General features: G+C 39.6%; 1 non-coding gene across 1 annotated transcript; it reads right to left on the minus strand.

Moving 5' to 3' along the window:
- Nucleotides 1-3,412: 3,412 nt before the first annotated feature.
- Nucleotides 3,413-3,522, minus strand: LOC121824199 (U6 spliceosomal RNA). Its single transcript, XR_006066017.1, has one exon. It is a non-coding gene; the product is annotated as a U6 spliceosomal RNA (small nuclear RNA).
- Between the last annotated feature and the right edge of the window lie 8,732 nt (nt 3,523-12,254).

The following is a 12,254-nucleotide window of genomic DNA, read 5'->3' on the forward strand; positions in this document are numbered from 1 at the left end:
ACTAGCCATCCAGATTGTACAAGAACAGGGCACAACAACTGCTGATCTTTCAAAGACACCAACAGCTCTGCCTTTGAAATGGTTAACAGACAAGCCTGTATGGGTTTAGCAATGGCCTTTAACAACAGAGAAACAGTAGGCCTTAGAAGAGCTGGTATAATGGCAGTTAAATGCTCAGCATATTGAAGAATCAACCAGCCCTTGGAATTCTCCTGTATTTGTTATTAAAAAGAAATCTGGTAAATGGAGAACGGTGACAGACCTAAGAGCAATTAACAAGGTAATTCAGCCAATGGGCTCTCTATAATCTGGAATTCCTTTGCCTACTCTGTTACCTAAAGGATGGCCTCTTATAGTTATTGATTTAAAAGACTGTTTCTTTTCAATACCCTTAGAAGAAAAAGACAGAGAAAGATTTGCCATCACAGTGCTTACTTATAATTCTCATCTCATTAAGAGATATCAATAGTGGGTTCTCCCACAGGGACTGTTAAATACCCCAAGTCTGTGCCAATATTTTGTTCAACAACCATTGGAAGTAATATGTAAACAATTTCCTAAATCTATAATTTATCTTTACATGGACAATATATTACTAGCTGATTGAAATGTAGAGATACCTTAGAAAGAATGTTTGAAGAAGTAAAGAAAAATTTGCCTTGCTGGGGATTACAAATTGCCTCTGAAAAGATACAAAGAAGAGATTCTATTAATTATTTAGGACATAAAGTGTATAGGTTTATAAAAAATTAGACCCCCAAAGGTGCAAATTAGGAGAGATCGATTATGGACTCTTAATGGCTTTTGAAGATTATTCAGAGACATTACCAGTCTACAGACTGCTGTTGGGGTAAAAAATGATGAACTGAGTAATTTGTTCAAAACCTTAGAGGATGACAAGGACTTAAATAGTCCAAGAGAATTATCACCTGAAGTTGAGAGAGAATTGGCCTTGGTGGAAAAGAAAATATAAGATGCACATATAGACCATGTGGATCCAAAGCTGGATTGCATTTTGGTTATTTTACCCTCTAGGCATTTTCCTACAGGAATTTTAATGCAGAGGAAAGCTATTCTATTGGAATGGATATTTCTACCAAATAAGTGGAGTGAAAAATTAAAAACTTATGTGGAAAAGATCTCTGCTTGATTTTAAAAGGAAAATTGAGACTTAGTCAATTAGCAAGAATAGACCCACCAGAAATTGTTGTACCTTTAATTAATGATGAAATTGACAAATTATGGGCAGAAATTGAACCTTGGCAAAGAGCTTGCAGTAATTGTTTTTGGAGAGATTAACAGCAAATATTCCAAAAGAGATAGAATTAAACTTAAAAAGAGAGCTGATTGGATCCTGCTTTGCATTGTATGGGAAACACCAATATCTGGAGCCCCTACAGTTTATACAGATGCAAACAAACAAGGAAAGGTGGGCTACAAATCAGAAAATTTAAGTAAAATGGTTCAAAGCCCTTATAATCAAGTTAAAAAAATCAGAATTATATGCTATCCTGATGGTATTAATGGATTTTTCAGAACCTCTCAACATAGTTACTGACTCCCAGTATGCTGAAAGAGTGGTCTTACATATTGAGACTGCAGAATTTATCCCTGAGGAGTCAGAATTAACTTTGTGATTTATTCAGTTACAAGATACAATCAGGAAAAAGAATCATCCCTTATATATAACTCACATCCAGTCCCATATGGGTCTGCCAGGCCCTCTAGCAGAGCCCATGGTCAGCAAGACATGCTGTACAGAAGCTGGTAAGAGATTTAAAATAATTCAGGGCTTCCATGTAGTCGTGTAAATGTCTGTCAGTGTATCTACCAGTTTGGTGGAAAACGTGTTGGTGAGATTATTGACCTAAAGGAAAGCAGGACTATTTAAGCTCGCAGTTACAGAAGGCTTGTTCCACGATCAGCTGACTTGTTTCTGAGCCTGTGGTAGCATAGCACCACGTGGTGGGACTGTGTGGTGCGTGACCCTCCTCAGTTCATAGTAGTTTGGAGTCAAATAGAGAGAAGAGGACAGGGCCCTACTCTGTGGTCTCTTTCGAGGGCTTTTCCCCAATGATCTAGCTTCCTTTCAATAGCCTCTCATCTCCTATAGGTTCTACTGCCTCCCAGTAATGCCACAGGTTAGGGAGTAGGCCCTCAACATACAGTCCTTTTGAGTATCCGAAGTGAAGCATGTAGTGACAGGTTTGCTAGTCTGTTGTCTTTTGATCTCCAGTAAGTGTTTCTTCACCTGCTTTCTTCCCTGATTACAGTAAATTATTCACAAAATAAAATAATTGCTGTTTTCACCCATTCTCAGTGTATGTTACAGGCTGGCATTGATTGCATTCATGAGGTACTGTCGGTTTTCAAAATCTTTTCATCCCCCAAACTCAAGCTCTGTACGCACCATACAGTCCAGCCTGATCTCACCTACAATCTATGAATTTGCCTGGATATTTAATAGGAATAGACTTGTAGGATCTACAATTTTTATATTTGGCTCCTGTCACCTGGTGTGACATTTTCAAAGTTCATCCACACTGTAGCACATGTCAGGACTTCATTACTTTTAATCTTAATAATATTCCATTTCAGGGGCACAACAACTTTGTTTCTCCATCCATCTGCCCATGAGCACTTGGTTTGTCTCTAGTGCTTGGCTACTGTGAGTGCAATGCCTCCTGGCATGTAGCCACCTGCTTTTCCTTCTTTTAGGTACATAGCTAGGAATGGAATTGCTAAACCATAGTCGACAGTCTGTGTTGCCATCTTAGCCTGTGACTGCATAGTTTTCCTATAATAAGATTATAGGAAATAGCCCTTAGCTGTGGAAGAGCATGGTGATGCCATGCTAATAATAAAATAATAAAATAGGAAATTCCTCTTGTATTTATCTAGTTTTTTTTTTTTTGTTTTGTTTTGTTTTGTTTTGTTTTGTTTTGTTTTGTTTTGTTTTGTTTTCCAGGCTGGCTGGTGAAGAGAGCTCTCTGCTCCCCAGCCCAATATGAACCAGGACCTCTGGAACCTGACCTGGACATCACAAACAGCTGGGGTCAGCAGAATGTCAGAGGCTAAAGGAGTGAGACTTGCCTTCTGATTTCTTGTAACCAGCTGCTTTGTCTCCAGTAGCCTCGTGAATGTCTGGGTATCACAGACACCAACTTGTATGTGAGCCGAGTAATTACAGGGAATCCAGATCTTTTCTACTAAAGGCATGATGGCAGGAATGTTAACTATTGAAATCTCAGTTTGTCACTTCCCTCACTTTGTAAAACTTTCTGTTTATGAAAGCCACCTCCATTCCTGTATCCCCAAACTTGATGGCCCAGAGCAGGCAACCCCTTCTACTATTTCCTTTATTTATTTATTTATTTATTTATTTATTTATTTATTTATTTATTTATTTATTTATTAAATGGAACGCTTCACGAATTTGCGTGTCATCCTTGTTCAGGGGCCATGCTAATCTTCTCTGTATTGTTCCAATTTTTTTAGTATTTGTGCTGCCGAAGCGAGCACTATTTATTTAATTTTTTTGTGCCAATTTTTAGTCAATTGCAAAAGACTGGTCAGACTCCAGCCAATGGGGGGAAAACACAGCACCCTGGAGTTAGGACAAAACCTATCACTTTTCCTGCTCAGTGTCCTTGGGAATAGAATGAAGAAGCAACACCCCTTTTTGCAGAAGAAAAATCTGCCTTGCCAATTTACTCTCACTTTGTCTGTGTTTTCCTCGTGTGGTGCTGCTGGGCCTTGGACTTTATTTCTAGCACATGGACTTTTGGGGCAGCAGGCCCCTGACAGCCTTTGCTTGATTCTGGAACCATTGCCTTTTAAACCAAACTTGCTACTCATGTCACACAGCAAAGGTTCTGTTGAGTGCTGGGCTGGAGAGTCTGCCCATTACCAGGGCTTGGCATCAGGTGACAGATCTAGTTGGCGGTGGAGGGTCAGGAGGCAGGAGAGTGACCCAAACACACTGACACAGAGTTTGCAGGAAGAGATGGAGTCAGTCAAGACAAAAGCAGGAAGCACACAGAGCAGCAGGAGCTGTGCCCTGAGGAGACGTCTCTCTAGGGACTTTTTCCACCTGTCACGACTTTCCTGTGTTCTTTTCTTTTCCTGTATGTTTTCCAAAAGTTCCATGAGCGGATGGAGATTCTTGTCTCCTGTTACCACAGATTTATAGAGGCTTACACACACACACACACACACACACACACACACACACACACACACACACACACAATCTGGACTCTTCCTTTGTGCTTTACTTTTGCTCAGGCACTGAAGAGCCTGCTCTCTTCTTACATCTCACCTCACACTAATGCAGCCTCTCCTTTTCACTGCCCTAATGACTTACCTACTTATTTTATTTTTCGCTGGTAGGGCTTACACTGTATAACCAAAGAGGACATGTAAAAGTTGTGTTCCAAACTTATGCTCTAGAGGATGCTAAACTGGCTAGTAAAAATGAGTGAAATAGGGTTGGCAAGATGGCACATGGTTGATAACGGCATTTGCTGTATAGCCCTGGTGACCCGAGAACTACCCAGTTCCCAGTGGAAAGGGAGAAAGGACTTGAGAAAATTGTCCTCTGATCATCCTATGTGCTCTGTCACACATGCATGCACGCATACACTTAAACACCCTCCCCGACCCCACATTCTTTCCAGGTACCTAAGTTAGGCTAGACAAGTATCTCCAGTTATTTCTGGGCTATGACAGGATATGTATTTGTGTACATATATAATTTATATATATGTTTTAAAAATATAATTATATATATATGTTATATATAAATATTTTCAACAATGAATTTGGTTATTTGTTCAAAGTAACCAGTAATTAAATATCATGTTAATGCTAAACCTTGCTTCTCTCTTCCATCTTGCCTTTAAAGTTGCAGCCTAGAGGGGAAGCACAGGTTTTAAACATGACAGGAAATGTTGACTGTTGGTAGCACACATGCTCAGCTTTCTGTTTAGTGATCTGGCACACACATATTGGATGATAGACCCTCTGGAGAGGGCACATCGCATCAACAGGAATGGTTTTTGCTACAGTGGTCTAGAGGTCCAAGGTTCCTGCGTACATAGCTCCGCAATTTTGTTCTCCATCTTCTTGGACATTCCACAAACTCAGAGTGGCAGGCTATCCTTTCCCAGGCACGCCCCCTCCCCCAACAGCTCTGTCCCCAACTTCTTTCCACGACCAGTTTGGAACTGGAGTGACAATTCGTCTACTCCTTGTGAGGATTGCTTTCAAGATGCAGAGATGCACATTTCTGGCTCATCAGGACCACTTTGATGAAGTGTTTCTTCTCTGCATGGGCTTAAGAGGATGGCAGAGCAGATCCACAGATGCCCAGAAGTGACTGTTTTCCTGTCACGCACGGCATGGTCTGTGCAGCCTTCAAGGTGTCCTTGAACTGCTAGGAGAGTATGCTTGTGGCTTTTAGCATCTTGAAATGATCTCCACGAGTATAAGAATTGCTGCTCCAGTGTTTTCAGGAAATGCTGTGTGATCATTTTCAGAAATTCAATATTCTTTCTATTTTTTGAATTGAACTTGGCATTTTCATTTGGCCATTTGATTTCATCTTGGTCTCAGTGTTTCCTACATCCCTTAGCCTCTCTGCTTCACAGCAGTTTCCCAGGTAATGTGGTGAAAATAAAATACATTCCACTCCTTTGCTTTGGGGAATTGGTCCTCCTTGATTAAGAAATGGCTCCTTTGCAGCCAATCCCTAGCTTTTTACTTGGATCAAGCTAATTTTGCAAATAACAGGACCTTCTCAGCCAAGATACAAATTAAATGCCTCCTTCACACAGATTGATTCGTGACCATTTAGTGTGCTTTCGGCCAGTGCAGGCAGCTAATAAAACTCAATCCCCAGGTGGGCAGTGAACACTACAATAAACCATCCAGCATAAGGTCTGCATCTTTTCTTCTCCGGAGGCATTTCTAGCAGCTGCTGTTCTTCTGTCCAGTCGGCCTGTCTCTACGTAGGCAATGAAGGCATTTGATTGGGTGGGTAGATAATAATATGGAGAGAGGGCACACAATTGTATTAATATCCAAATGGTTTAGGTGGGTTTCTGGTTATTCATATGCTATGCAGGCTAGACTGACATCAGAAGTGTTTGGTTTCCTTGTTTTTCTTTATAATCATCCTTTCTCAAATACATGGCCCCTTTTCATATATTTGCATTTGGCGTGTCACAATCATTGATAAAATAGGGACAGCAGATAATACCTGATTGTTTTTGTGTAGTGCATTCTCTCTCTCTCTCTCTCTCTCTCTCTCTCTCTCTCTCTCTCTCTCTCTCTCAAAGATATATTCACACACTTCAGGAAAGGTTATATATTTATGTACATCTTCATGTATATGTATGAAATGAGTTCTTTATTTAGGGGAAGGCAGAACATTTAATCTTGTTTATTTTTCTTACACCTAGTATTTTACTTACTCAATCACAGAACATCTGAAGAGAGAACACAAAGTTGGGTGGGCTGTGACTATGATTAAAATACATTGCATGAAATTCTCAATGAATTCCAAAAATATTAAATAATACAAAATAAGAAAGGGAATGAGGGTTGATTTCCACAGTTCAGTCCATCACAACAGAAGGGGCTGGGCGTGATGAAGCAGGCCTGGTTAATTCATAGCATCCAGAAGTGTCCCACTTCATCGAGCCAGGTCCTGCTTCTTAAAGTTCCCATCAACTCCCCAAAGCATTCAATATTTGCACTGTGAAGTTATCTACATTCAAAGCCTCACACCTGTGGAGCAGAAGGGACGCTAATACGGTGTCTTCATCCACTTGGTTTAGGTATTGGCATCTCTCTCCTCATCTCTGTCTGTCTCTTTGTCTTCCCTAGTTACATCATTTTGGCAAGCTGCTTGAAGATGATACATCAGTCTTAAGCTGTTGCTAGGAAGGTTTGGTAAGTATTTTGGCTTCAGATTTTGCCAAGTTGGCTTCTTTTCATGGGCACTTTCCTTTTGTCATTGTCCGTTGTTGGTGTTCACTATGTCAGAAGCATGGTTGGAGTCCTTGGTACCAACAAAACCATGAGCAGTGGATAAATGGTATTCAAGCTGTAAAACATGACCTGTAGCTAGGCTGACTTTAAGTTAGAACTGGTCTTGGGAGGGTAGCCAGCCTTACTTCATTTATTCAGGTAGTTCAACAGCTTTGACAAGAGGTAAGGACTCAAGGGGGCTTCTTACCCATGAATTTCCTCACTGGCAGCACCCCCAAGGCATCTTCTGTACACATGAAATTGTTCTTTTAATTCAGCCTACTCATTTAATGTGCATCCAAAGCCAGTTCTGCAAAGTCTGGACCCTCTGTTCCTGTGGCTGCACAATTAGTTACCCATGAGTTTTAAGAGGCAGGTAAGAGAGGACATTATTTCTCCCACCTTCCAAATGGATCAGCACAAAGTTAAAGTCAAGTGCAGAATCAAGAGAACTCTGAATGAACTCTCACCACTCCAGTCTTTCCTTGTAGCCACCTGTCTGTTAGGGAGCACTATCTTCAACAAGGAGGGAGGACCATCCCCGTGCCACTGGTTTTTATAATTTTAAAGGTGGTTTTATAATTTTGAGGCAGTGGATACATGAGTTCTTGAATGCTGTACCTAATTAGAAATGAAGGGCAGCAAACACCCAGGTGAATTATCTGTAGACCTAGGGAGAGAACTATTTTCCAATGCTAAGATATTACTGCTGCTAATATGTGAATTTTACTTAGCTTTTATTAGGCTCATTGAAAAGGAAAGGGGGCCAGAATGACCCCAACTGATTTTTCAGTATGGTGCTATAGATAATGCTGAATAAACCATAGGAGAGATTTTTCAAATTAAATGAATCAATTGATGCCCTCTGCAGACAAAACCTAGGCCTTTCTTTTCTTCTGGATGTTTCTACAATGTCTTTGGAGGCAGTGGCTAAATATTTCTTTCTGTACTTAACTTTGAATCAACAAATGCCTTAGACTGTCAAAACCAAATGTTTATTTTGAGACAGTGACATTTTTATTTAATATTAGCTAAGCTAATATTAAAAAATTAAAACTGTCAGCAGTTCTCATGGTAGGGGACTCAATTTACTGGTAACCTAATAATCTGTTTTGGTCTTGTCTGTGGAATGGGAAATCAAAATCAATGATGAATTTTATTCAAGATTCCTCTTTCATATGCATTTAGAATCTTAAAATATACTGGCAGAATTCTGATACTTTCATCAAAATTGCATTTCCTTACTTTTTACTTTTAAAATGTTCATTGGTGAAAATTCACCCACAATATCTCTCAACAATCACAGAATAATACTTTCTGCACATTTTAAACTTTTTATTTCTCTCTGCAACTATCAATTCAGAATTAAAAATGGATCATATTTTAAATACATCCTGGCATCCAACCCTTCTCACTTAAATATCACAAACATTTTCCATGTCAATAGCTACACACATTCCACTGTGAATAAAAACATTATCTTGATTTCATTCAACATTTAATAATTAATTTAATAATTTAATTAATTAGATTTATTAATTAATCCAATCAACATTTAATCAATTCAATAAATTTAGATTGCTTATCAATTTCCTCACAAATGCAGTTAGAAACATCTTTTGTTATGCTCTTTGATTATTTTTCACTAATTTTTTTAGGATGAATTTCTAGAAATAGAATTTTTAGCTCAAATGTTAGTGTATTGTTAAACTCTTTGCTAAATGTTCCTAAATTTCTTTTAATAATTTATATCCAGTGCTTTAAGAAATTATTTTTGCACAGAGAGAATTGAATTTATACTTGATATGGGCTTGTCTTTTTTATCAGTGAAGAGCACTATTGCACAGGTTTGTTGGGAATTCCTTCATAGACTAATTAGCCTATTTGTACCCCTTTCTCTGTTCCCAGGATGGCCATGTTTCCTTTCTATGGTTAAAAAATAACAGTAAGCCCATTGACCACCTGAATAATACATCTTTCACTAAGCATGTTCCCAGTTTAGGTTTGCTTCAATTACTTTTATGGGAGGTTGGGTTTTTAATTTCTAATTATTCAGATTTTAAGTACGAGAGTCATACTTCTTGTGACATGTAATAAGTTTTGAAGCTTTCAGCCCCCTTTTTTTGTGGAGTAGTTGACTTTTGTGAAAACTTAAACACTCTCCCACCAAGTTATGAGAATATTCATCTACATTTGCTGGGCTATATAAGGATTTACATTTTATAATGACCATTTAAATTAATGTAACGTAATGACGGATTAGATTTACCCCAATGATGGTAATTATGTCCAACATTTCTGTACTGAGTGAGACAATAGCTCTACATCAGGTCTGAGACCTATGCACCTTGCTGGAGTCCATTCCACTGCCTCACATGGCTCCCACGCTTTTTGGGAGCCTCACATGGAACTTTTTGGCCCCTGGTACAAGGTCTCAGGTCTCAATCCCCTTGTGAGGTGAAACAACTTCCTTTCCAATCCGATTCCTCTAATTTAGATAGTGACGGTGCTTTCTTCTGACCATTTAGGTTACTCCGGAGAAAGACTTCTGGACCTTTCTGCCTTTTGTTTTCTTTAGTGAGTGCACTGGTTAGTTTTTATTGTCAACTTGACACTGGGAAGAGAGAAGTTCAATCAAAGAGCTGCCTACGTCAGGTTGGTCTTTGACCATACCTGTGAGAGGGCATCTTGATTGATGATGCTATGGAAAGGTCCAGCCCTCTGTGGGTGAGAGCATCCCTAGGCTGTTGGGCTTTTGCTGTAAAAGAAAGCTGGCTGAGACTGAGGCAGACAGCAAGCCAGTCATGAGGATTCCCATGGTTCCTGCTCCCGTTCCTGCCATGCTTGCCCTGACTTCTCTCAACAATGGGCTTTGACCTGGAAAGGTAGGCTGAAGGAAACCCTTTTCTCGCTGGAAGTTGTTCTTGCTTACAGTGTTTATCACAGCAACAGAGAATTAACTAGAACACTGAGTGTCCCGCTGTTTTGCACTGTGGAGAAACAGGAGCACCTGAACAAAAGACAGAGAAGCCACACAAATGTCGAGGCAGTAACCATGGCCTCAGCTCAGCCATAGAGTTTCACTTGTAACCTTCTCATCCACCATATCTGAACTCATTTAAATCTGCTTGAGTGTAAGGTGTAAGCTAGCCGGTCCTCTAGATGGTGGTACATTGAGTGTTATCTCTGTCCTTTTCCATGAGGTGCCAATCTGGGTATCACCTTAAACACTCCACTCATTCAGTAACTCAGTTCCATTTATTCTTTCAACAACTACTTACTGAGCGACTGCGATGTGCCTGGAACTTATGTAGCACAAGCCAGAGCTGTTGAAGAGCCTGTCCGATGTTTCTTTTACTTCTTTTATGTTTTAATGTTTATTTTAAATTATGCATATATGTGTTCATGCATGTAGTTCCATGTGTATGTACTCTTGGAGGTCAGAAGAGTGTGTTGGATCTGTGGAGTTGAAGTTACAGGTGGGAGCTAACCTGAGGTCCTCTGGAAGAGTAATGGATGTTCTTAACAACTACTCTAGCTCTGCTCTCTCCTCTTACAGCAGGGATTTACTCACCTGTTCTTTGGTGCAGTCACTGTTTCTACTGAACTTCTCCTCTCCCAAGGACAAACATCATGTATTATATATAGGTCTCTGATCTGCCTATGACACACAGCACACATCAGGCTCTCATTATTCCTCTTGACTTAAAAATCATTACATAATACTGCTTTTCTTATGGATTCCACTTTCTTCTGAAATCCAGTGCGGCTCCAAGGGATGTGTGGAGAAAGTAACAAGCAGCAATCCTTTGGTTCTGCTGAAGGAAGCGCTGGCATTATGTCTCTGAACATGATCACAGTTGGCACTTGGGCCCAATCACTCTTCGCTGTTGCGCTGGAAACTACGCTATTTCGTAGAATTCTTGGTCTTTTCCCAATACCCCTTAACAAGTTGTGGGTACCGAATATGACTCTAATGTTAGTTACTCTACTCTGGGTTACACCTTTGCTGTTGGAATCATTGCCTTAAAGGTGTGAGCAAGATTAAATATCATTGTGAGTTGTGTGCTCATCCCTTCATTGAGTCACATGTGAGTCCTTGATCTTTCAGATCTAGGTGGCCCTCAGATCATCTTAACTGAAAGGAAATTACAACAGTGATGCAATCCTGGCTTCTGAACTCAGGTCTTAAACAGTTGACCTTGGACCACAGGACCCCAAGGTCACCATGCAAGAGGTCTGATTCTCCTGAGACTGCCAGACAATGAGAGTGAAAGCACATGGAGAAACCACAGGTGTGTGTGTGTGTGTGTGTGTGTGTGTGTGTGTGAAAGAGAAAGAGAGAGAGAGAGAGAGAGAGAGAGAGAGAGAGAGAGAGAGAGAGAGAGAGAGAGAGAGAGAGAGAGAGACAGGGGGAGGGGGATACTCCATCTCAGAAATGGACCTGTCAGCTTTCCGTGCCTCTGATGAGAAGCCCCATGGATCAGACACAAACAGCTCCTGTTTATTAAATCATGGATGAAGTAAAATGACTATTTTAAATCACCAAGTTTTGGAATAATTTGTATAAAAACAAGTAATTGAAATAAAATTCTTCAATCATTGACTGCTCACCATCTAATCCTTACTAATGGAGTAATTAGCATAATCTCTATAACACCTTCACATTCTTGCAGGCATATGATGAACAGGTGCTTTGTGGTACAATTGTTACTCCTGTTTCTAGCTCAGCATCTTCGGTTTATTTCTTCACTTATTGTTTTCTTATCGGGTTGATGATGGAAAGAACCACTGAAGAGATTTCTCCTTCTTACTAACATAATTAGCATTAAAATTCAGAATAACTATTAACTATTTCGTGTTACCATCTTAAGCTATGTAAATTATATATTTCTCAATTAGCATTTCATTTCAAAGAAGAAAACTTTTAGTTTTGTTCTTTCATGTTCTCATTACAAACAGATACATAAATATATGCTGCATTTATTATGGTTGTACCCCAGGCTGTTTTCTCTAGCCTATGTGAAAATATATCTCATTACATACAGATATAGTTAAAGAAAATCGTTTGCCTTTTGAAGGGATTATTTTGCTCTAAGTCATAATGAAATAAATCTACACATGAAAAGTATGAAGCTGCAGGTTTTCAACACTGTCTTTACTTTTATCTTTTTCTTCTATCCCGAGTAACTGTGTTGTGGAAATCATAGTATATCGTA

This window comes from Peromyscus maniculatus, chromosome 19, assembly GCF_049852395.1.
Source record: "Peromyscus maniculatus bairdii isolate BWxNUB_F1_BW_parent chromosome 19, HU_Pman_BW_mat_3.1, whole genome shotgun sequence".
Classification (NCBI taxonomy): domain Eukaryota; kingdom Metazoa; phylum Chordata; class Mammalia; order Rodentia; family Cricetidae; genus Peromyscus; species Peromyscus maniculatus.